General features: G+C 54.9%; 1 long non-coding RNA gene across 1 annotated transcript in view; it reads right to left on the bottom strand.

The window, feature by feature from the left end:
• The window catches only part of LOC131425006 (uncharacterized), a 33741-nt gene extending 24809 nt beyond the window's left edge, over window positions 1-8932 (bottom strand). Inside the window, exon 1 of the long non-coding RNA XR_009228744.1 lies at window positions 7039-8932. This is a non-coding gene — a long non-coding RNA (uncharacterized LOC131425006). The remainder of the gene's footprint in view (window positions 1-7038) is intronic.
• Between the last annotated feature and the right edge of the window lie 16465 nt (window positions 8933-25397).

Here is a 25397-nt window from a genome sequence, read left to right as displayed (position 1 = left end):
GTGTGTGTGTGTGTGTGTGAGTGTGAGCATGCATGCTGGGGATTGAGCCCAGGCCTCACTCTTGCTAAGCACATGCTCTGCCACTGAGCTACACACACAGTCTCAGGTTGTATTTCTTAAAGTAAGGTACCACTGTATGCTATCTACATGAAACTCACTTCAATTACAAGGACATATATAGGTAGAAAGTTAAAGAATGGGAAAAAAATATATACCCCAAAACACTAATGAAGGAAAGGAGGAGCAGCTCTATTAATATCAGCCAAAGTAGACTTGGGAAAGAAAGTTATCGGACATAAAGGGCACGTTATAAAACAATAAAAGTCACTTTCCAGTAAGACACAAAAATCTTAAATATTGTACATACAAGCACCTGATAACATAGCTCCAACAAAAGCAAAAACTGATAGAACTGAAAAGTGAGACATAGAAATTCACAATTTTAGCTGGGAATTTCATCAATCTTCTCTCATTATCTGACAGAAAATAAGTAAGATAATAGATGATCTAAAAAGCACCGTCCGACAACTTGGCCTAATTGGTGGGAAGCACGCCAGCCAATAACACTCAGTGTGTACTCTCAAGGGCACAGGAAACCCTCACTAGATCATATTGTGGCCCATAGAAAAGTCTCAGCAAATCCAGAAGAGAAATCATGTAAAGTATGTTAATGTAGCACCCTAGTCTTAAAGCAGAGATCAATAGCAGGAAGATATGGGGGAGATCCTCAGGTATCAGGAAGTTAGGCAACACCCTCCTAAATAACCTCTGAAGAGGCTAGGGGTATAGCTCAGTGGCAGAGAGCCGGCTGAGCGGGCCTGGGGCCGTGGGTCGGATCCCCTGGACCACAAAACAAAACAACAAAAACAAAGAAGAGATATCAAGGCAAATTTAAATTTAAAGATGTCTTGAACAGGATAAAAACAAGATGCCAAAATTTGGGGAATGCAGCTAACATGGCTCACAGGGAAATTCATAGTTTTTTAAAATTCATAGCTTTTAGCACCTCTCCAAGTAAAGAAGGAAGCCTCAAATCCGTCATGTAAGCAACTTGACAGGCTTCGGAAGTAGTGCAAGCTAAACTCAAAGTAAGCAGACAAAGGAAATAATAGTGGCAAAAGAAGAAATTAATGTATGAAAGAGGAAAATCAATAAAGCCAAAATCTGATTTTTGGAACATTAATAAAATTAATAAACCTTGAGCCACAATATGAGAGAGAGAGAGAGAGAGAGAGAGAGAGAGAGAGAGAGAGAGAGAGAGAGAACATGAAGACATTATGGCTGTGACACCAGGAATGACAGCATAGGTGTTATGACCAAGGACACAGGAAGGCTGGGAACAGGCCTTGCCTGGGGTTCGATGACGTCCATGCAGTGCACTGAGTCCTTGGAAGAAAAAAAAGCACTAAACTTATTCAAGAATAAATAGATAACCCAAATAGTCACAAATCTAACAAAGCAATGGAATTAACAGTTCAAAATATTCCAAAAAATAAAACCCGTGGGCCAAATGATCCCTCCCGGAGACACAGTACCAACTCTGTACAACGCACAGAGGGTGGATACAGGGCAGTATCACCCGACCACGAAGCAAGACAAAGCCATCACCAGAGAAGAAAACGAGAGCCCAATAGGCCTTAGGAACACAGATGCAAAGATTCTCAACGAAATATTGAGCAACATATAAAGATAATAATACATCATGACTGACTGGTTCAGTATTTGAAAAAAAAAATCAATCAACACAATTCACCATATTCACTCATTACAAGTATCATGGCTGAGTAGATACCAAAAGAGGCGTTTTGCAAACCTCCAAATCCACTTAGGATAAGAACTCTCAGTCAACTTTAATCTGATCCAGGCCACTTACTGAACCCACAGCCAACTCAGTGGTAAAGATGGGCTTCTCTCCACACCCCTGCCCACCTCGGGGATGAGGGAACATGGCCTCGGGTCAAAATATTAAAGAATTTTGAAAATTAACACTAAAAAAAAAAAAAAACTAGCAAAAATTCCAACCAAAGATCTGAACAGACATTTTACCAAAGAAGACACATAGATGGCAGATGAGCACCTGAAAGACGCTCCGTGTCACAAGCTCCTAGGGAAACGGAGGCTGAAGCCCCGACGGGCCCCATCTCATGTTCATTAGAAAGAGAGAAAGAGACCACCCGTCCCCGCCCAACAGCCTGGGTTACGACAGGGGCGACTGTGCCACCTCGGAAGACAGGCCGGCAGTTTTTCCAGAAGTTCAGCTTGCTGGTGTCACGTGACCCAGCAACGTTCTTTGACGGCCACCTAATTGAACTGAAAGCTTGTGTGCTCACGAAAACTATTTGCAAATTATTGTGGCAATTTTATTCACGAACACCTCAAACTGGAAACTGCCACCCGATCTAGGGTGCGTGGATAGACCAACTCGGGTGCGTGTATGTGGTCAAAAGGCGCTCTGAAGACAAAGGGGCAAGCCGTGGCCCCTGCCAAGTGGGCATGCACGCGCTCCGTGCTCTGAGGCTCCACAGCCACCGGCCGTGTGAGTCCACCTGAGTGAGATTGAGGGGAGGCAACAGTGAGGAACGAAAACAGAGGGCATCATGGCTCAGAGACCCTGTGCTCTATAGAGGGTGGTGGCTCCCCTCTTGCTGGCCAGGAGCTGCTGCCCCCAGTGTGGTGAGGGAGGACGGTACCCATGTCACCCGTCTGGGAAAAGTCCAAAGTTCAAAATTCTAAGAACAGTCCCTACTAACACTGCACCAACAGAAAGCCAGAGTATGCGCGGTGGACGGTGGAGAGCAGGACCATCTGCACACAGGGAGGGAGGGGCCAGGCCCTCCTGCTCCCCCTCGGCAGGGACGCCCCCGGGGGCTCCTGTGCCTTCCGGCTCCTGAGTGCAAACCTTCAGGGACCACGGAGGTGCGGATGAGCATCAGGGACTGGAGCATGGGGCGGCTTAATACAGACACCGGGTCCTCGTGGAGACGACCTGCGTGTGGGTGCAGGTCAGCACTCGCTGGCACTGTCTCTCCTCTCTGTCAGCTGGGACGGCCTAGCAGCAGCAGCACCCCGTCACCACAAGTGCCCCTGGCGCAAGGTCTTGGTGTTTAACACCCTACAGTGCTGAGGTGCTAAAAATAAAAACCCACAACACCCCACAATGATGTGAGACGTCCCAGGGCACTGGAGCTGGTGGAAGAGCTCCCAGTGGCCCATGCTGGCCAGATTCGAGCCTCACCACAGCGCAGGCCAGATCTGAACCCAAAGTGCAGAATGAAACCCACAGGCGCACCCCATTGCAAACAAATGGTGGACCCCCATGTGAGGGGAAGAGGGGCCTCATCCCACACAGAGGGCTTCCAAATGGCCTGTGCCCTCAAGGTGCACAGAGAACTCCCTACCCCCAAGGCCCGGCTGAGCAGGGCTACTTCTCTCCAGAGAACAGGACCTGTCCCTGACCTGGGGCCCCTGGGAGAGGTCCAGTCACCAGGGCTGCTGCTGTGGTTACCCCCACGGCCCTGAGGTCCTACTGTGGGGAGCAGGGCCCACCTCTCAGGGTCGAAGACCAGAGCAGGGAGCTTGGTGAACTCTGGGTCAGTGGTCAGCAAGTGTCCCTCAGTCATGAGCTGTGGCCACATGGTCAGCTGGCAGGCTAAGTCCATCCAGGGCAGCTGAAGGGACTGGGCGGCCCCTGGCCCCAGGCTTGGCCTCCTCCTGAGGCTCTCTGGATGCTCCCACCCTGGTGAGCTGGGCAGGATTCAGTGAGTCCTGGCTGGAGGTTCACAGTGATGGCCTCATGTCCTCCCTCTGCCTGTTCCAACAATCTCTGCTATTCCTCACAGGTCCCAAGGTCCTCCTGTGCGTGTGGAAGGAGGGCGTAGGCATCCGTCAGCCCTGGCCCTGCACCCTCTCGCCTCGACAGGATCTGAACAAACAAGACTATTTTTGAATGTGATCTTTTCTGGAGCCGCCTGGTCCTCCCTGCTGGAGCCCGGGGCAGCAGCAATGAGATGTTTCCCATGGTGCTGTCCCTGGGGATAGGTCAGCCGGGAGCAGCTTTGCCCATGGCAGACAGTTTGGCAGGTGGAGCCGGCTGTGCTTTGAAAGGCGCTGCAAAGTCTTTTCCAAGAAAAAAATCTCTCTTCTCTCTAGACCTGTGGCAAGGCCTGAAATCCCACCCGTCAGCCACACCTGGTGCAAACCTGTCTCCAGAAGGGTCCCACATTGAGTGCCATGTGCCAGCACGGATAGGGGAAGCTCTGCATTGCCACTGCCACCCCAAAGATGAATGTGCCCGCCTGGGCCAGATCCACACCTGCCTAGATCCCACTGCTCCGTCATCAGGGGCAGAGCCGCCTCTGAGTTTTGACACATGGTTTGGCTTTACCTGTGAAAGGTGAGCACACCCCCGACCCCTCCTCCTGACTCTCCCTTTTGGGGGCAGGTCACCTCTGTTCCTGGTGAGCGGGTCCCTTGTGGGGGGCGTGGGCTGGCTGCATGGAGAGCTATTTGGGCAAAGGCTGGCTTTTGTGACAGCAATATGGACTGCCCCTACCATTGGCCACTTAGTACAGATGGGGAAAGGTTCCAGAGTCGGTACGCTTGGATAAGTCTGAGACGAGAGAGGCAGGAAGCAGGAGACCTCCATTCTGTCCAGGAAGGCAAACCTGGTGAGCCCAGAAACTGAGGGCTGGGGGGCTTCTGGTAGGCAGGGGAGGCAGAGGGACACCTGTAGGGGAGACCAAGGGATGACTCTACAGGGAGAACTGTCCAGCCTCCCTGGCCCCTGCATGACCACCCCCCCGCTTGGCCCAGAAACGGCTCACATTGTTTAATGACACCCCCAGACACTAGGCCAGGCACTGTTTCCCATGGGACACGTGGAACAGGCTATGGCTTGACTTTGTGCTCAAGTGACATGAGATAAAACAACCAGAACGTGCCAAGGGTCATGGCCACTGGCCCTGTGGACATGCGGCCTGGCGGCCTCATTCACCCTCCTCGGCCTCACAGAGCAGAGCAAGCAGCCAGATGCTGAGGCCGACTGCAGGGTCAGGGCACCATGGGGGTGCTGGGTCTGCACACCACCTGACCACCTCACCAAGGCCACTTATGGGGGCCACTACCCTTTGGGGACCACCTTGATAAGGGAAAACAAGGCTCTTCTGGCCCAGAATATCCTTCTTCTGCAGACACACCTCCAGGAAGCCAAGGCAGAGCCTGACTGTGCCCTTGATAGAAAGAATCCTAAGGGCCCTGTCAGCCAGCAAGCCTGCTTCTGGGGCTCTGCTCGGGAGTCGGCCAGTGTGCTCACACATCTTGGAGCACAGCGTCCCTCACATTTCTTTGCAATGAAAGAAGTGGACACAGCCCAATACCCACAAGGAGGGGCCAGGTAGGTGGTGGGGCTTCCTGTGGCTGGAGAGAGTGGCCTTGCCCATGCTGTCCTGCCTCAAAGCCATGCTGACACCTTGAGGGATGTTCAAATCCCAGTTCAGCTCTAGAGAGCCTCCCCAGGCAGGGCCAGGTGCACGGGAAGCTCTCCTTCCGCTCCCCCACTGCAGGGCCAGCTCCTGCGGCACAGGCCTGGCCCCGGAGGGAAAGGAGGGCGGGCAGAGACAGGCCTGCCGTGAGGCTGCACTGCTAGACTCTGAGCTCCGTGCCCTGAGCTCACAGAGCAACCTCAGCCTCACCTGGTCCCTCCTGGGAAGGTCCCCCGGGCTACCAGATGCCCCCACCCAACTCTCCCAGTCCTGAGGTCCCTCCTCCAGCCACCTGTTGGAGGAGCCTTCCTGAGCCTGTGGAGCTGTGTTGTCTCTGCAGCCAGGCGGGGTCCCCGTGACTTCTTCCTGTCCTGCCTCACACTCCACATCTCAGCATTCACTGGACAGCCAGGTGCAGTCCAGTGGGGACCCTCTGCACCCCACCATTTGGTTTGCAGGGGATCCCTGCCCTGCACAGGGCCCTCCAGTCCTCCGGAGTCTGGACCAGGCTCTTCATCTCTGGCGTCCATTCCCAGCTCTCCGGGAAGCTCCCAAGCCTGCATCTGTCCCCTGTGCAGAGTGGAGCGCTGGCTACAGGACCACTCAGAAGGCTCAGCGCTGCAGCCCGGGAGGTTGTGCAGCTCTAGAGCTGGAGGACTCCCGCGCAGCCCTCTGCGAGTATGAAGACAGCAGGGCTGAGCCAGGGGACCGGAGGGAGACCAGGTGCCCTGCCGAGCTGCCCAGGCAGCCCCTTGGGCTCTGGGGTGTGGAGCCTGGCACAGAGTGTCTGCTGAGGACATCAGTGTGGGCGTGCCGTTGGTCACAGTGAAATCTGAGCCAGAGCGAGCCAGGCCCTGGGGAGGAAGGACAGGCTACCTGGAATTGGGTCACAGCCCATCAGCATCTTTGTTCAGCAACAATAAGCAGGAATTGACTTCTCAGTGTTTTCCCATGGCACCCCAGCATGCACCCCAGCTCTCTCAGTCTTCCTGGCACCGAGGTCACCCATCAGAGGTGGCTAACAGTGTGTCCTGTGTGCTCAGATCTCATAGCACTTGTCCCTATTGTCCCCGTTTGCAGAAGAGGCTGAGGCCAGGAAGGAGGTAACTTTCCAAGGTCACCCAGATGCCACCTGACTTAGTGCCCCACCCTGCCCCTCCCAGCTGCCCCCACCTGGGATTGGCATCCTGTTTGGTGTCCTGAGGGTTTCTCTGGGCACAAGCCCCAGGTCCTCGTCTGGTAAGAGCTGCCCAGGCTGGAAGGACACCCACCAAGCACCTGCCTCTCCAGGCCCTGTGCTGTGGCCCCTTTCATTGTAAAACATTTACCCCCCACCGTGCCCAAGTGCCCATCCAGCAGCTCTGAGGACCTCACATCACTGTGTGGCCATCACCACCATCCGTCTCCAACTGCCACCTCCTCCCACACAGCAGCCCTGGCCCCTCCCTCAACACTGGCTTCCACTCCCCATCCAGCCGCGACGGCCACCTACATCCTGTCGCTGTGGACTCCATGACGGCACCTCACACAAATGTGTGCTCTTTTGTGAGTGACTTACTTCATTCACCGCGTGTCTTCCAGGCCCGCCTGAGTGGCGGCCCTTCCTGCCTCAGCCCGAGGAGCGGCCCACGGTGCAGGGACCACACCCTGTTGCCAGCCGTCCAGTCTCCGCCCACGCACGAGCCGCTTCTCCATCTTGGCTTTGTGAATGAGGCCCTGTGAGCGCGGCTGGGCATGCCAGTTCTCCCAGGTTCGTACCCAGACGTGAGATTGCTGGGTCACAATTGATCAGAGCTATCCAGGGCACTTGCACATTATCTCATTGACTATTTCTTCCCTAAAATGAGGTCACCCCATCTAGGGGAAGGAGACCTCGGACAGAGAGCCTGAGGGAGTTTTTCCGTGCTAGTGGCCAGGGGGAGACTGACCCGTCTGAGGCAGAGCCCAGCCTCTCCTGTGCTCAGCTTCCGGCCAACCTCATTCCCCAGTCCTGTCCTGTCCGCTGAGCACAGTGAATGAATAATGAGTGAACTGCATGAGCAGGGGACCAGCTAGAGGGCACCGTGGACAGTGCTGTGGCTCCTCCAGATGAAGCTCTGGCCAATAGCATGGAGTGGCCACTGGCTGGTGTCCAGACAGCATGGCCCTGGAGGACACAGTGCTGGGAACCCCGGGGAGGAGGTGTGGAGGCTCCATCCTGCAGAGAAGGGGAGCAACTCGCCCCTGGGGCTCTGTGCTACACAGCAGGTCAGAACAAGGCCAGGGCCAGGGGCCAGCAGGCAGGGTAGCCCGCAGGGTGGACCTCTCATTCCCCAGAGGCCCTGGCCAGCTTCAGGGCAAAGGACCAGAAGGCTCTTTGAGAGGAGGGAGGTAAAAGGCAGCTCTTTGATCAATATACTAATCTGCTGACCTTGGTTGGCGAGCCTTGGCCCCCCCCCCTCGCCTGGCATACATTAACCCACCACGCTGCAGTGTCCAGAATTAATCAGCGTCGCCTCCCACCTGGCCTCGCTCAGCCATGTTTGCTCGCAGTGACCAGGGTGGGTGGAGGGTGAGATGCCTTGTGGAGGCAGGGTGCTGCCTGTCTCCATAGTGGTCACATCCAACCTCATGTACCTGCCTCCCTCCCTGTGGGCAGGGAGCCAACTTCCTTCCTTTCTTCCACGGTCAGGACACCTCTTCCCATACATACCGGGTGTGGGTTTCTGGGGAGGGCTGAGGGAAGACCCTTCCTCATCCTCCTCCCTTCCTTTGTGTGCACAGACATGTGTGCAAGCCTGTGCACGGGATCAGCCCACGCACGCCCACACGGCATGTCCAGGTCCCACTCTGCAGCCCCAGGGCGTGCGTCTCCTCAGAGCCCTGGTGAAGAGGTCCCTGTGCCCGTCCCAGGCCAGCAGGCAGCTCTGCCTCCAACAGCTCCGACTGCCGGCTGCACCTCCAGCAAGGACCCCTCATACCCGTGCGCAGGCCTCGTAGGAACAGCCGCGCAGCCCCTTAGAACAGGGCCCTCACCCTGGTGGGGCAGGACCTGGCAGAGGGGTGTGGAGGGGGAGTCTGGAGGTGGGAGCAGGATGGGATCCCAGGAGTCCGAGAGTCTCGTCTAAATTCTGACCACTACCTGCCATTAGCCTAAACCTTGTGGGTCCCGCCCTGCCCCTGGCTATACCATGCGGAGGGAGCTGCCTGTGGCTGGCAGGCCCAGGTGGGGACAGTGGGGGAGGGAGGCTGACCTTGGTGTGCCAGTCCCCGTGCGTCACCCCAGAGAAGTCAGCTTCCCTGTTGTTTCTGGAAGTCTCTGTGGCGGTGTGTCTGAATGAGGATGCTGGTCCACTCACGTACACATGAGGACCTCCCACACGGGCTCTGCTAGGACACGGTGGTCATTCGTGGGCCCGTGTGGCTCTTCCTGGCGCCTCACATCCTTAGCTGACGACAGCGGCCTGCGTGCCCGGGCATTGCCCTTGTGCTGATAGGGCCGTTGGAGCACAGGATGACATCACCGCTCAAGGTCACAGAGCTGTCAGCTGTTGGATGTGAGCTCAGGTGGCTTGAGTCAGAGCTGCTGGGGAGGAAAGGGGCCTCTGGCCTCTCAGGGTGGGGGCCTGGCCCAGATGCTCAGAGCTGGCCGGGCACAGGATGGGTGCAGCCGGGACTGTGTCTGGGTTCTGGGCAGAAGATGGAAAACTAGAATAAAGGGATAAATCCACTCATTTAAGGTCAATATTTATTCATTTTAAAATGTAATTTTAAAAACTTATGAAATGTTTTAAACATTGAAAGAGGAAGCCTGGCTTGCTGAGCCCACCGTGTACCTGGGCCGGGATGAGGAAATCGCCCCCAGGTGGCCGGCCAGTGGCACTCGGTTTTCACCTCCCCCCTCCCACCCCGCCCCCCACCTTGGGGCACCAAGGGCAAATCCCAGCTTCCCATCTGTCTGCTGGGAAACGCTGCTGGGTATTTCTCTCTTGTGGTTTAAAGGAGCCACCTTGTTATGCTGTGGTCACTGCCAGTCCCCGCGCGTCACCACAGGGAAGTCAGCTTCCCTGTTCCTTCTGGAAGTCTCTGGGGCAGTGTGTCTGATGAGGATGCTGGCTGCTCGCTGGTGGGCTTTGAGGGCTTCTTCCACGCAGTTGTTACGGGCAACATATCTGTGTCCCCCAGATTCAACAGATGCCCAGTGGGACGGTGGGAGGGATGTGAGGAGGTGATCAGGGTAGATGAGGGCCTGAGGGTGGCCCTGTGATGAGATTCGTGCCCTCGTGAGGAGAGATCAGCGAGCTGGTGAGAGGGCAGCGTCTGGAGCCAGGAAGGGCCTGCACCGTGGCCCCGGGTCTGGGCCTTCCGGCCTCCAGAGCGTGAGGAAGAAGGGTGTTGTGGACAAGCCGACCTGCAGGACATGTCAGCCCCAGTGGGCGGCCAACAGTTCTCCCACTTGCACGTTTGTCCTGAGGGCACGGGGCCACCGGCCTCCCAGAATCCTCTGCAGTCTGCAGCAGCCCACTGCACCTGTGCTGTCATTGAACGTCCCTCTGTCCTGCGTGTTTCCAGGAGTGTCCTTAGACCTGATGATGGTGGGCAGGGGGTTCCAGCAAGAGCCCCTGCTGGGTGGGCAGGTGAACCCTGTGTCTCGTTGTTTGCATGGGGTGGGGGGTCAGCCTCGACCCTCTTCACAAACCCCACCCACCTCCTGGAGGTCCCAGAAGCACCTGTCGCCTGTGTCCTCCTTAAGGTCTGCAGGGGAGCTCTGCTGTCACCCTCCTTGCTCTGCCCCCTGAGCTAGAGGACTGGGGTGAAGTGGAGCCTCCCTGGTCCCAGCCGGGGAAGGGCACAGAAGCCTGGCTCTGTCCCTGCGTTGGCCTGTGTCCAGGGCTGTCACACCCTGCCCCGGGGCCAGCACGGTTCTTCAGCTTGCTCGGGAGCATGTGATGTCACCACATCGGCCGTCCCTCTCCCCTGTTTTTATGTGCACGTGCTCGCCCACACGGCCTCTCCATTAACTCGTGGGGGCGTCTCCAAGCTGTGTTCCTTAAAGCACATTTTGCTTTTAAATGTCTTTTTTAAAAAACCTTATGACTCTCTTACAAGTCGATTTTCACTCTGTCTAAAGTCAGTCTGCCCTGGGGACACCCAGGTCGCCATCTCATGTTTTCCCCTGGACACTGCCCCTCCAGAGTTTCTGGCTCCTTAGTCCTCCTTCTGCCGTGGCCTTTTGAGGGGACACTGTCTCTACCGTGTTCTCATGGGTCCAGCCTGGGGACGCAGTCCGGGGGAACCACGGGAGGAGCAGGAAGGACGTCAGCCCTCGGCAGGATCGTCTCCATTCAGAGAGGCCTGTTAGGGCTCAGCTCTGAAAAGAGTGATTTTTTTTTTTGCAATTTTTACCCTGGGGCAAAAGAGGCTGAGAGCCTCCCCAAGAGCTCAGAGCCCTCAGAAGGCCCGGCTCAGAGTCCAGCAGCTCACAGCCTCTGCTCTTCTTTTGGGCACATGTAGCAGGTGTCCTTGAGAAGACTGTGTCCAATCGCAATGTCTGTGGCTTCGTTGGTAGGTCTTCCTGGGCCCCACCTTCTCACCCGTCCTGGACCCCAGGCAGAAGGGAGGTGCAGCTGCTCCGAGGTACACACATTCATGTGTGTGCACAGTCTGAGCCCCGTGGCTCGAGCAGGCCACTGTCCGGGAATGCCCCATCTTCCGTGATCCCCAGAGTAGCGCAGAGGGGAGTGCAGGTGTCCCAGGCTGCAGAAATGCATGTCTGGGTTCCACGGGACACTGGCAGCACACAGAGGTCACCAGGGGCTGCAGAGGCTCCTGCTCAGCCGGGGCTTGATACCTCTGACATCAAGCTTGATACCTGCTGGCCAAGTCCTGGAGGCAGGTGGGCAGAAGCTGTGTGTGCACAATGCCAAGCAGGGCTCCCCGAGATACTGCACGCACAGGGGACAGTCCCCCTCTTCACAGAGGTTCTGCTGTGGTCACAGGGCCACGTGCTCACGTTCAGTGCTGGCTCCTGCCCTCCGATGAGGCGACCTGATTGCCCAGAGCCCAGCTTCTCCAGACTCGCATCTGCCAAAAGCACTTGGGGCAGGTGCCAAGCCAGCCCAGCCACCAAGGAGAGGCAAGGGACAGACACTGAACAGCACTCAGAGTAGGGGACCAGGCTCTGCCTGCTGGAGCCCACAGGGTAGAGACCCAGACGGCTGGCCCCTTTCATCTGCAGAGGCAGCCCCCGACTCTCCCTCCGCTGGCTGGGAGCACACCCCGCAAAGCAGGCCTCCAGGGCTTCCCGGTGGCATTTTCTTGGGTTACAAGTCTATCCAGCCATATCCCAGATTTCCCTCGGCACCTGCTTGGCACAGCAAGTGTGCCAGGAAGTGTGCCTGGAAGCACAGCGTGAGCAGGAGAGCCCCAGGCATGTGGCGGCGGTTAGCACTCCTTCAAGGAGGAAGCGCGGAGCAGCCTGCTTCCTTCCGTGCGGCGGAGAATTCGTTCACTCTGGAATCTCACCGTCAGATAAGACAAAGTCGAAAAGGGAAGTATGAATATGTAGCATCTGCACCCACAGCCATACACACGGCCACCACAGGAGGACACAGAAACTGCGCTTGTGTCATAGAAATGAAGAAGTCAGCATTGACAATTCACAACGTTTCCTTCAGAGCTCTGCCTGCTCGTTGGAGCCATGGACGGACATGTGGCTGCCTTCCTCCTGGCCTGCAGGTCGCCGCATCACCATAACCCACTCACAATCCTGTGTCCCTGCTGCCACGCTGGGAGAGGGGCCCACAGCAGGCACTGTGCGGCTCTGCCTCCAGCCCACTGTCCACCTCCCCCTGGATGGTCCCCCACAGCCCATGTGAAAGTCAGATGGCCTCCTCCTGGGGTGCCCACTCAGGAGGTCTCCGGGGGACTTACGTGAGGTGCAGACTCGCGGGCCTCCCTGGCCTGGCCCCACAGGAGACGGCACACCACGCATTGCTCAGGGGAGGACAGAGGCGTTGACGTGCCTCACCGAGAGCGTCAGGTTTTATGCTTTAAGACAAAGGAAGCTTGTTTTTAAATGTTCCTTTGTTCTGAAGGATGATAGAGGAGCCACACCACCCAGATGGGCACGGAGTGGGGACCCTGGGTCCTTGGAACACACACCCATTTGTCCCTGAATCATCCTCTTCTTCTGACTCCACCTCGGATCAGCCGTTCTCTACAGAACCCTGGGTCCTGGTCATAGGAAGGGTATTTAGAGACCATAGTCTGTCTGCCAAGGGTGCCCATGACTGAGTGGTCATTGTCTCTAGGTGTTGTCAGTGGGCAGAAGTCACATACACACACACACACACACACACACTCACCCCGTAACATCTTAGTACATTTCAATGCCAATGGCAATACCTGCTGTGTAAATTTTCCCATTTTACATTTGGGTCCCACCCTCTGTGTGCACCCCCCCACACACATGGCCTTGAAGTCACACTGCCAGCAGAGTGCCACCACTGAGAGCACAGCTGCTGGAGAGCTTCGTGAGGCCATTAGGTCAGCACGGGGTCTCAGAGTCGGCTGAGGCTAATTCACAGAGAGGCACAGGCAGAGGCGCCCCGGTGCGGCCCCACCCTCCACCCCTCCCTCTCACAGATAACCACACACAGACGCGTGGTATCCATCTGCACATGGTTGTCAGTCCCCACTGCCCGTCCCCCCCCCCAGATGAGGCCTGGTCCACGCAGTTCTGTGTCCTTCTTCTCCACCAAGGTCCCTGTGACCTTGCTGGAACCAAGAGCTTGTCTTTGCTTTGACCTCTGCTCTGAGTGTCCATCTGCCCCTGCTGACAGACACAAGGGACATTTCCACAAAAAGATGTTTTTTTCCTTGAGGTCAGTTTCTGAGGTCAGTCCCAGAGGTCCAAAGTCAAGGCATCCCCAGGCTGGCTGCTCCCGGGCTCTGGGGGTGGGGGGTATGTTTCCTCGACCTTTTCAGCTCCTAGTGGCCACTGATGCTCATAGGCTATAAGGCCACAGTGGACATGGGGCCAGGGCAAGATAAACCTGTCCTTGGATGTTGTGGCTGAGGGACAGGGACAGTGAACCAGACGGGTCTTTGGGTTGTTTTAGAAGGATGGGGAGGAGCAGGTCTCCAGGACCAGGGAGGGCAAGGCATGTCCTGAAGCGGTATCCCCCAACCAGGGGGACCAGCCCCTCCTTCCTCTCCTCCACAGAATGTTCTGGAGTGTGAGGGGCAAGAGAGAAAAACACTGAGACTCCAGAAGGTAGTAGAGGCTGGCCAGCCCCCATGGACCCAGAGGCACTGCTATCCAAAGGTGGACCCTCTCTGTCTGCCCCAAGGTCAAAAATCTCACCACCGGCCATTCTAACAGGTCCACCTTGTCCTTCAACCTCTGAGCACAGAGCAGCTTTCAGATCACTGGCCTGCAACACGGGGCGGGCAAGATCCGAGGACCACAGTGCCAGGTCTAGAGGAGGGACTGCAGCTCAGCAGAGCCCTGGCCAGCCGAGCCCCCTGGTGCTCAGCTCTCCCCTGCTACAGGAGCTTTGCCGTCCAGCACCTGGTGTCCGAGCACCTGGATCAGGGCTGCCGCGGTAGAGGGCCACCTGAGGAAGCTATGCAGCCATCTTCCAAGAGAGGGAGGGCTTTGGCCTCTGCGACCTCCTCACATCCCTGAAGACTGGTCCTGGATAGCCCACTTCTCCCCCCAGAAAGATCAGGACCTCGGCCCCTCCCAGCCACTTGGGTGAACACAGGGGCAGCAGTTGCCTAGTGACCAACAGGACCCAGCCCTGGCCCCAGCAGGCACAAAACACCTGAGAGCCACAGGGACTGAAGGGGGTTGCCTCTGAGCAAGACTGGCCTGGGGTCACCTCCGATGCACGAGGTGAGGGCACAGGGAGGCTGAGCTCCGAGGCCGGGGAAGGACGGGGCTCTCTCAGGGAGTCAGACTGGCCGGCCTGTGGGAAGGGGCTCCTGTCTTTCTCCCTATGCCAGAGGAACCCCAGGAGAGGAAAGAACCATAGAAAATCAAAACAAACTTCTTGAAGAAAACCTGAGATTTGCCGGTGACAGTCTGAGTTGTGAAGTCCTAGCACCGAGAGTGCACAGAGGAAGGAGGAAGGCGCTCCCTCCAGAGGGGGAGATCATTTACAGAGAATGTCGGGCCGAACAAAAGTGGAAGAAACGCATTTTAAATACAACAAAAGGCCAACTTCCTTAATGAAGTCCTCCAATGAATCCAGTAGAAAAGACCTGAAACCAGGGGGAAAAATAGAAAAGTAAAAGTGTATCGGTGGAGTTAACAGAAAAGGAGATACAGATGGCTTCTAAATACAGGAAAGCTCAATAACTGGAAATGTGAATATGACACCGTGTGGTGGTTCGAACAGGCTCATAACATTGTGAAGGGAGCACTGACCAGCTCTATGAGAGATGGTCCAGTACCCGTCCAGAAGATGAAGGCACGCAGGACTTGGGTTGGACATTTCAGCCTTCCGCTTTCCTCTGTGAGCTAAGACACAGGCAATTGGTTGAAGTTATTCTAGCTGCAAAATATCAGAACATATGTCCATCAGTGGCCAGTCAGTCCAGCATGGTACAGCTCATGCAGAGGAATAGCATACAGCCATCAACAAGAGTGAGGCAGGGTTGTCGGAATAAGGGGCAAGTGGACAAGGTGTGTGTGCACCTGTGTCCCTAAAGGAAAGTGCCTGACACATGTATATATGAATGCACGTGTGTGGGTGTGTATACATGTGTGAGCCCATGGGAGAATGTGTGTGCATGTGCTGGGTGTATTCATACACACATGTACCTGTACATAAGCAGCTCTGCCCTGTGACTCTGATTTACTGTTAGAAGTTTGTCAAAAACAAAGAAGTAAGGAAGTTGTGCCTTCCAGGACCTGGCCGTTTACCAGAGACAGAGCCTGCGGCTTTCTGGGAGGCCAGCTGTCCTGCTCCTGTGCTGACCCCATCACCTGCCAAGGGAGAGGGCAGAGGCAGAGGGACAGCACTTCCCCAGGGCGTGGGGGCCACAAGAGCTGCAGAGGGCACACCTGGGAAGGTGGCTTGGCAGCAAGAAGCCTGGCTCCGAAGTGAGGACCCCCAGATGCTCCCCTTGGCTGTCAGGCTGTTGGCTGGTAAGATACCACCTTGGGGAGACCGGGCAGCCATCACTGCAGCCAGTCACCAGGGGCAGAGCCCGGGCAGCCCTGGCCACCTCTCCAGTACCCTCTGTCCTGCTGCAGATTGGAGGAGTGAAGCTCCTGGTGAGGACTTCCGCTGGCCCTGGGCTGGCGGCCGAGGCTGGAAGGGCAGAGTCGGGTGGCCATGTTGAAGGCAGGGGGAGGCTGTCTAGTGCTTGGGATGGGGACCGACAGCCCAGCGGAAGTGACATTGCTGCTTGTGGCACAGTGGGTCTGTGCAGGGGCACCCAGTGAAGAAAAGCAACAGAGGGACTCACAGGCAGGTACAAGAGCAGGAGCCTAACAGCTCCCACGTGCCCAAGGCAGAGCCGCCCTGGACGGCAGAGCACACCTGCTGGGGGGCCGAGCCTCAGGCTCTCTGGCCCACGTGCCGCCCTACATTCCCACAGCACAGACTCTGTGCTAAACGCTGAAAAACCAACCTCAACAGAAATTCGACTAAGTATAGACTGTTTTTGTGCCACCCCCTCCCCCTCTCCCCCTCTCCCCCTCCCCTCCCCTCCCACTCCCAGACGTGCCTGTGTGGGTAATTAAGGAGCGATTTCCTTCTGCCATTTAGAGAAACAGGCTGCCTGCAAAGGAAGGTGCTTCAGGTAAGGGAAGGCGAGCACCCTGACCCTCAGAGTGCGAGATGCCCGCGTCTTCCGCGGCCACCCTGACCAGGTGCGGGACCCCAGAGACAGAGCACCGTCTGCCAGGAGCACAAACCATGTTGCACACAGCACATGGGGAAAGATCGTGCACCTGCCAGGAACACCGAGATGCTCAGTCAATATTTCCTCTCTGTGACAACACATAGCAGGTCACATAGACCACCAGTGCTCCCCTGCACGGGGACACTACCGAGTTGGAAAATGGATCCTGGGGGACACTCATCTGAAAACAAGTCTGGCCACACAGCTCCAGAAAAAGCCATCTGCACCTGAGCCCAGCTCAGCCAGGAGCTGCACAGATTCGAGGGGGTGTTGAGCTGACCCCATTCCCATATCCAGAAATAAAACCACCCCATCCCAACGCCCCTCCTCTATATCTTCTCCCCAAGTACAAAAAAACTTGCTTAGGTGCCCACGCCAGCTGGCCTACCATTCTTGGTTTGTGTGCAAAGGTGAGAAAACTCTATTACCAGAAACCAAGAAGCTCCCCGAGGGGCAGCCCCCTGGCTAAGGTGACATGGGCACCTGCTATGGGTGGGGGTGGCCACCCAGGCCTCACGGCCCTCTCTCTCCAGCAAGATGAGCTTCTGAAGAATCAAAGATGTGGCTCCTCAGTCCCTGCAAGAGAGGCAACGCCTCTGTTCCCTCCAAGGCAGGAGGCCAGCTGTGAGGCTGGCCTGCATCTGTGCACACAGCTGGACGGGCTGGGCCTTCAGAGCATAAGCATTATCCAGTGTCCAGTATCCAGTGTGGTAGGAAGCCTGCTTCCCGGGGAACAGATGGCAGGTGGGGGTGGGGACAGGGACAGGAAGGAGAGTGCACTTCAGTGGTTCACGAGACAGTGACGGGGGCTGACACTCAAGTCTTGGTCTCAGGGATGCCCAGAATGATGCCCCATTCCTGAGTGTAGTTTACAGGTCTTTGTAAAGAAACTTGCGGAGATTAGTGGGAAAATCTAGGCCCTGGTGTTTACAGTTCGCAGTTTTAGAGGAATGGATGTTGACTTTCCTTGCATCTATGTAATCACTACAGGTAAAGTCAGGGTAATAAATACATCATCTGTTCTCCTGGTACATAAAACAACACCCTCTTCATGTGTCTGAAGCCCCAGCTAACTCTCAGCCCCTGAGGCCGTGGATGGAGACGTGGCCATACAGGCTGAATGTTCCTTGTCTGCAATGGATGGGGTCAGAAAAAATGTTAGATTCCAGATTTTTTCGTTTTGGTTTTTGATACCAGGGATTGAACTTAGGGACATCGACCTGTGCCTCCAGTCCCCGGCATCCCACCCCCGACACCCTGGAGGAAGTTGAGCCCCAGCACAGCTCTGGTCCACTCTCCTAACTGTGATGACTCCACAGCACCTGGCCGCACCTGCCCAGGTCCAAGGCCTCGGCCAGGCGCAGGGCCCTGCCTGGAGCCAGCCAGGAAGGGTCGGCACCCACAAACAGTGGGTGCTCCCAGCTCACGTGAGCTCAGGGGACGCTGTGCCTCTGCCGGTCCCCTTCTCTGTCATTCTGACTCCAAGCCATTTTCAAGCTGCAGAGGACTTCAGCTGTGCGTCCCCAGGTGCCCCTGGGCCCTCTGTTAACATTGAAGATGGGCCTGGACTCTCACCCTGCCCTGGGTTGCTCCGGACCTGTGTGCCTGGATCCTGGATGCCTGGGGTCATCAGGCACCCAGGGACTGACACTCAGGACTGAGAGGGGAGAACCAAGCACAGAGAGCAGGAGACGTGGGGAGCAGGAGACGTGGGGAGCAGGGCAGGAGGCAGCAAACAAGCCTCCAGATCCATGTGAACTGTCACCCGTGTCACCTGGGTCCCTCTTCTCAGACCTCACACCTGACAGAAGGCCTCATCCTCTCAGGTAGCTGGGCAGATGCAGGACTCTGAGCTGGCACCTGCACAGTCCTCAGAGGCTTGGAGCCGGAGCCCCAGGAAGTGTGGCTTAGGTCACCAAGACGGTCGTGGTTGTGAGTCGGACAGGAGCATGAGCCACAGTGAGAGCAACCCACAGACACCACAGGGGCATGGACAGCGAGCTCAGCTGGCTCTGCAGAAATGGACCTGGGGTGCAGCAGAGAGATGCTCAGCCCTCCTTGGGCATCTTTTAAAAATGCAATCCATTATTTAAAGTAGCTTCAAAGATTTAATGGTCTTAATACCGTAAAGAAAAACACTAGGTAGAAAAGAGTTCCGCTGGCCGGGCATCCTGAGCTCTTACAGGGGACAGAGGAGTGGCCTACTCTGCATGATGTTAATGTCCACCTTTTCACAGGCCACTGCAGTAGGTGGTCTTTCAGACACAGCCACCGTGTTGTCCCATGATCTTCCTGCAGTGTGATGGTGGCCTGTGTCTTCTCCCCTTGATCCTGGGGAGTTCAAAGGACGTGTTGTTCTGTGGCTTCCAAGAGCTGATTACAAGAACGCCACATGCTCACACAGCAGCCATCTGGGCAGCAGCCAAGCAGCCACATGGACATGCCACAGGCAGCTGTTGTGGCCAAAGCCCTGGCTGTGGTCCCAGATGACAACCAGCACCAACAGCCAGGTGTGTGAGTGTCGTGCCTCCAGAAGAGTCCTGTGACCACGGGGTCTGAGCAGTCTTCAGCCACCCTGGCTGATACTCTGAGCAGAGCAAACTGAGCCCTCAGGCTCATCTGCAGTCACGGGTGTGTGAGCAGAGAAAACAATGAGGAGCCACCTGGTGAGAGGCACTGGTCCCACAGGAGAGGTGCTGGACGGAACAGAACATGCTTCTCAATAACCAAAACCCAATACAGAGACCCTTGGCCTTGACACCAGGTGGCAGGAGGGGGCTGGGAGAGCATCAAGGAGACCGTGGTCAAGGCGAGGAGGACTGAGGGTCCTGGTGGACACCCAGAGGGACACGAAAAGCTGGGGTGAGGGTTAGAAGGCAGTGAGATGCTGTTGGAGGCTCTGAGGACCAGGACCTCTTGGTGTCACGGCTGCAAGTCTGGTACCATGGGGACTGGCAGTTCCATGGAAAATGAGAGATGAACCCAATGAACCTGGTGAGCTGGCGCAAGGGGGCCAGATGGTTCTTCAGAGAGCCGGCGAGCTGCTTCTGAGCCACTGTCGGAACGCCAGAGGAGAGAGGGAAGGCAAAGGTTGTCCTGCCCAACAGAGGCCCAGGTCTGTCTGCGTCTGAGAATAAAACTGCCTCCGCTTGCCTGCCCGCCCAGATGGTGAACAGTCCTACGGGTAGAGGTGACTCCAGGGTTGACCTCCAGGAGAGACAGATAAGCCCCTCTCCCACAAAAACCAACCATAAACGTTGGATGAAATACAAAAACACAATGATCTGAAGCCTCCTGGGCGTGAGCACAGGGAGGCAGGAGTGGGGACAGAGCTGTGCAGGATGAGTGTGGGAGGCGAGTGCAGAGGGCTGTGTGGTCCCAGAGCTGCCCGGGCAGCCGCCCTCCAGAGGGAAGCTGCATCCCTTTGGCTGGAGGAAGCACGGGAAGGAGGCTGGGCCTGTAGGACAGTGGGACAAAGTCAGAAAAAAAAGGGAGCCCAGAAGGGGAACCCCACGTTCTGTACAAAAACTGCCCGGGGCCTGGGCTGTGTTCAGGGCACACCAGGGTGGGGCAGGCGGAAAGTGGTTTGAACTGAGGTTCGGCTCTGGTTGTGATGAGTCATCTGTGTCCACTTGACTGGGTCTTGGGGTGCCCAGATATTCAGCGAAGCAGCGCTGTGGGTGTGTGTCTGAGGGTGTTTCACGTGAGCTCAGCAGTTGAATCGGTGAACAGATTAGAGCAGGCCACCCTCCCCAGTGTGGGGGCCTTGTCTAATCCTTAGAAGGTCTGGATGGAGGAGAAAAGGAGAAGGCCCTCTCTCCGCCTGCCTGCCTGAGCAGGACATCAGGCTTCTGCCTGTGGACTGGGATTCACCACACAGATCCCCGGGTCTTCAGACTTGAACTTATACCGCCATCTTTCCCTAGGCTCCCCCGGGCAGAGGGCAGACCGTGGGACTTTTCAACCTACATGACCCTGCCAGGCAGGCCCTCGTAAAAAGTCTCTCTTATTCTCACTCTCTCTTCAGTTTGAATCTAACCAAGTAAATTGGCTATTATAATAAAAATATCAATCCTCTTTGGAGTAATATAATAGAATCAGAGTCTCGAAACATGATGATAGTCCACAAGATTATCTGACAGTTGAAGACTCAGAAAAATGTGACACGTTTACAAGGAAAGGTTCCAAGAAGAGCCAGTCCCAAGATGAACCACACATTGGGATCACCAAAGACAAACAGCTGTTTTTAAATATGCTCAATGGAAAGAGGGGAAAAAGTCATAGAGCAAAGAAACAGAGAATGCAAAAAATATCTAAGGAGAAATTTTAGCATTGAAAAATAAAACAGCATTTCAAAACTGATGGAGTCAATAGCAGTTTAGGGGTGACAGAGAAAATAATTGGTGAACTTGAACATAGAAATACATAAACCACCCAATCTGAAGTAGAAAAAGACTATAAAAATGAACAGCATCTCAGAAACCTATGGCAATTTTTTTAAAATGAGCAATTATTAGAGTCTCAAAAGGAGAGAAGATGTTTCAGAGGAAAATAAAAAGTTAAAGAAACAGTTCCACAGTCTTACCAAATTTGATGAAAGACATAAATTTACAGATTCAAGAATTTCAGGGAACTACAAATAGAATACATTCCCAGGCACATGGTAGTTCAATGACTAAAACCAAAGACAAAGGGAAAATGTGGAAATCAGCAAGAGAAAGAAGAGAGCAATGAAACGACCTGAGACTTCTCATCAGAAACCGTGGAGAGCGGAACACATCTCTACAGTGCAGGGCGGGCGGGGGGCCTCTCACTCAGAACCCCACAGCAATTAACAGGTCCTTCAGCAGTCACGGGCACGCTTAGCTTTAGTGATCCTGCCCCAGAGGTGCACAGGAGATTCCTCCACAGAAGGAAAACCATGCAGGTAGAACCCAGGTCTTCAGGAATGACGGTGAGCACAGGCAAGGTCAGCAGAGAGGTACATGGAAGGCCACTTTCCCTTAGTGTCCTTAGTACCCACTGATTGCTTAAAGCAAAGAGTGGATGGTGCCTGGCAGGGCTGGTGACGTCCCTGAGCAGCCACATCTGGCAGCTGGCACACCCAGGGTGAGGGTTGAAGAGAGCCCTAGGGCTGTCAAGTAGTGCACGTTTAATCTTAAGCTGGCTGAAGGTAAGCCGGTGTGATGGAGCCACAGTCCCTACTTAACCCTGCAGTGATATGGAGCTATAGGCCAAGGGCAGCTTACAGAGTTCTAAGATGGGCCAAGTTATCCAAGCAAAAGGAGAGAGAAACTGGGAGGAAGGAAGAAGAGAGAAAATTCCAGTCCCAGATGCTTTAACTGGGAACACAAGCAAATGTTTCACAAAGAAATACCAAGTACATACACACTCAGAAAACAGAGGAGAGGACCTTCCCCATCCCTGTTTGGGGCCAACCCCACTCTAACCCCCAAACAGACACGGAGTCCACAAGAACAAATGTGCACACACCACCAACTCTCCTGAAGGGAGACGCCAGAGTCTTCAACCAAATCTAAGCAGCTCAGGAAATCTAGCCGCTCACAGAACCATGCAGAGTGGCCAAGGAGTGTTTGCCCTGGAACCCAGGGACAGTTCAACACTCGGGATCCATTCACTGTAGGAGCAGAGGAAAGGAGACGGATAGGAAAAGCAGCTGAGAAGAAGAAATGAAATAGAATCCATCCTAACAAGATGCTCAGAGAACCATGTTAGGAGGGAAATAAGAAGAACAGCTACTCAAAAGCCTAACATCGCACTCAGAGGAGTTGGGTGCTCTCCTGTGGGACAGAGGATTTCTGCTGTCTCCGCTGCTATTCAACATTGAGCGGAGGTTCTAGTTGCTGCAAAAGGGAAACAAATAAACAAAAGCCCAGAGACCTGAGGAGATGTAGACCAGTCTCTCTCTCTGTGGGTGAAATAATTGCTAGTGTAACAATTGCTAAGAGGTCTGTAAAGCAGCTATGGGAACTAATAAGTGAATTCAGCAAGGGTGCAGGACACAAAGATCTGGAAATCAATTGCAGTTTTATCTATCAGCAAACAATTAGATGAAACTGTAAAAATTCCACTTATAATAGCCCCCAGACTCATAAAAGGAACAAATTTAACAAAAATGTGTAACGACCTCCTCACCAGAAACCTGGGCACACTGCTGAAAGAAATTAAAGACCCCTCGTATTCACATGTCAGAGACCCCCGCATTCTCTAGAAGCTGCTTCCTCCCAACTGCCCTGTAGATTCAGTGCCACCCAAGCAAGAGTCCAGCAGCATTTTGGAGAAATTGACTGGCTGGTTTTAAGATTTATACAGAAAGGCAAGTGACTTAGAACAGCAAACACATTTTTTTTTTTATAAAAACAAAGTTGAAGAAATTACACTACCTGATTTCAGAATTCACTAGGAATGAGTCATCAAGACAGAGTCTTGGCAAAAGAATACACACATAAATCAGCGATACCAGTTACAAGTCCAGAAATACACACATGGGTGTGAAGTCATTGTCAGCGAAGGGACAGTGGCAATTGGAAGGAAAAGGAAAGTCGTTTCAACAGAAGCTGTCCCTACGCTCCCAAGAGGGAGAGTGGACATCGAGCCTGACCTCACACCATACACAAAAGTGGACTCAGCATGATCATAGCCCAAGTGCAAAGGCTGAAACCACGAAAATTCTAGAAGAAAGCAGGAGAAAATCTTTCCAACTTTGGGGCAAATACGTCTTAAATCAGATTCAAAAAAACCTAAATCACAAACATACATATATACACATAGACACGTAGATATTATATGGCAGTTGATAAAGTGGGCTTTACCAAAGTTTAAAACTTTTGCTTTTTGGAAGATACCACTAAAGAAGCAAAAATATCTGGGAATAAAAATGGAAGAAAATATTCAAAATTCCTGTATCTGACAAAAGACCTGTATCCATAACATTAGGAACTTTTACAACTCAATAAGAAGACAACAGTGGGCAAGCTATTTGGACATGTCAGGAAGCCCATGGAGAGACGCTCATTAGCACCAGCCGTGGGGGAGGGCGACCAGGGGGAAGGGCAGGAAGCAGCAGGGTGAGGCCAGGCTGAGGCCCATGGTGACTTGGGTGGCCCAGCTGAAGCCACAGATGCAATTGTCCTGGGGTCAGCCTTAGAGAGAGTCCTGGAAAGGTCAGGGACTCGCCTCAGCCCCACAGGAAGAACACCTAACAGCTCACATAGGAAGCGAACCCCAACTGGCCCAGGGTCTCAGCAATGAATTTCGGAGGCCTGTGTGAGGAGGGCCCAGCAACAGGTGTCAGAGGGAGAAGAGTCCCACGAGGCATTTCTGCACTGACATCTGCCTCCTTCCCTCCCCGTCCCTCTGCTGACTCCTGCCTGTCTCGCAGGATGCCAAATGCCCACCCCAGGGACTCCCCAAGAGAAGCAGGTGGACTCAGCCGGGACAGGGCCATGGGGTGGAAACAGGACACCTGTGAATTCTCAAGCAGACCACAGCAGACCGTCCACTCCCCGGATTCCAGGTCTTGTTTTCTCCCTGCTGGTCCAGCACCCCGTGCAGGGTGGACACCCAGGAAAGATGTGGTGAAGGGAGACAGAGATGCCAATGGCACTTGGCAGCTAAATAGCCCCAGGTCCTGGCAAAGCTGTTCGATCCTTCACCCTGCAGAGGTTGGAATGAGTGGCACCCAGCCCGGCAGGCCCAGCAGGAGCCCTCAGCTCCCTGCTGCTGTGTATGGCCACATCAGAAGGAAAAGTGGCGCTGGGGCTACTACAGGACAAACTGTCATTTGGGAAATGTTTTCTGCTCAGCCCTTCCGTGGGGACAGCGCTTCTGAGTCTGCAAGTGCTGTTTTCAGCCTAAGTTCCACCACTCAACACAGCCACGGTCTTAGTTTCATCGAAACCAAGACTTAGAAAAGGATGCGGAGGTCAAGCAATCACCTGCTGCATCCCCAAGCACTGGCGTCACCAAGGAGCTCCGACTCTTCCTAAGTGGCAGGTGTGGTCCCGAGTAACCGGAGACCTCATGTCTTTTCCCTTCCTTCTTCTGTTAACTCCCTGAGGTCGAGGCTGACACAATGCCAGCCAGAGAGACTGTGGGATTGATGCCTCTTATCTCGGCTTGCTTTCGTTTCTAACTAGGGCATTTAATGGCCTTTGGTTTCCTTTAGATTCTTGTTCTCCAATTGCACCCTGGGGACCCCAGCAGGTGGAGCCTCAGACCTGCCTGCACAGCTGTGTTTGCAGCTGTGTATTTGGGACTGAGCGGAGTGAGAAGGGGGGAGGGCAGCTGTAGGCAGGGAACCTGCAGAAGAGACTGGGGCTGGGCCGGGCCTCAGCCTGAGGCAGCCTCTGCCACTCTCCCACCCTGTGCCCTGAGCCAGTGATTCCCTCATCTCTGCCTCAGTCTCCACATCTGTGAAATGCACCAATGGCCGCGCCCACCTTGGATGGTGAGCAAGAGCGAACAGGCTGCAATGAGCTTAGCTCAGAGCCTGGCACCGGTGTCACTTGGTGAGTGCAGCTTGGGTCCCCTGGTGGCCCCTGGCTGCAAGGGTGGTTTCAGAGGCAGGTGACCACTGGAGAGCCTTGGCAAGACCAAAGCGGAGCCTTGTGAGGCAGCATGGTGTTGCAGGACCAGCTGCTCTGGGAACGGATGGCTCTGGGGTCTGCTACAGCCCAGGGCAGGGCTTCCTCCTGGTAAGAAGGTGCAGGCAGAGCGGCTTAAGTATAGAGGAAGCAAGGAGGCACATCACGTGCACCAGCACCCAGTCCCCTGCACCGCCACCTTAACAGGGTCCACAGATGTGAGTCTTTATCTCTCGCTGTCTTGAGGGAACCCTGCGTGGAGTAGCCCGGTGGAGGAGGAACCTCGCCCAGGGCCGGCCACACCTTCTGGTGAGGGTCTGGGCTCCCCGACAGGAATCGGGGCCCTGCCTTGGGACCCCATCCGATGGTGGCAGCTGGGTGTTGCACCCTGTGCTGGGGTGGGCTTGTGGTC

Source organism: Marmota monax, unplaced genomic scaffold (assembly GCF_021218885.2).
Source record: "Marmota monax isolate L192 unplaced genomic scaffold, Marmota_monax_Labrador192_F-V1.1 WCK01_AAM20220418_F8-fsc00167, whole genome shotgun sequence".
NCBI lineage: Eukaryota > Metazoa > Chordata > Mammalia > Rodentia > Sciuridae > Marmota > Marmota monax.
Note: the sequence above shows the minus strand (reverse complement) of the source record. Positions and strands in the feature narration are given on the sequence as shown.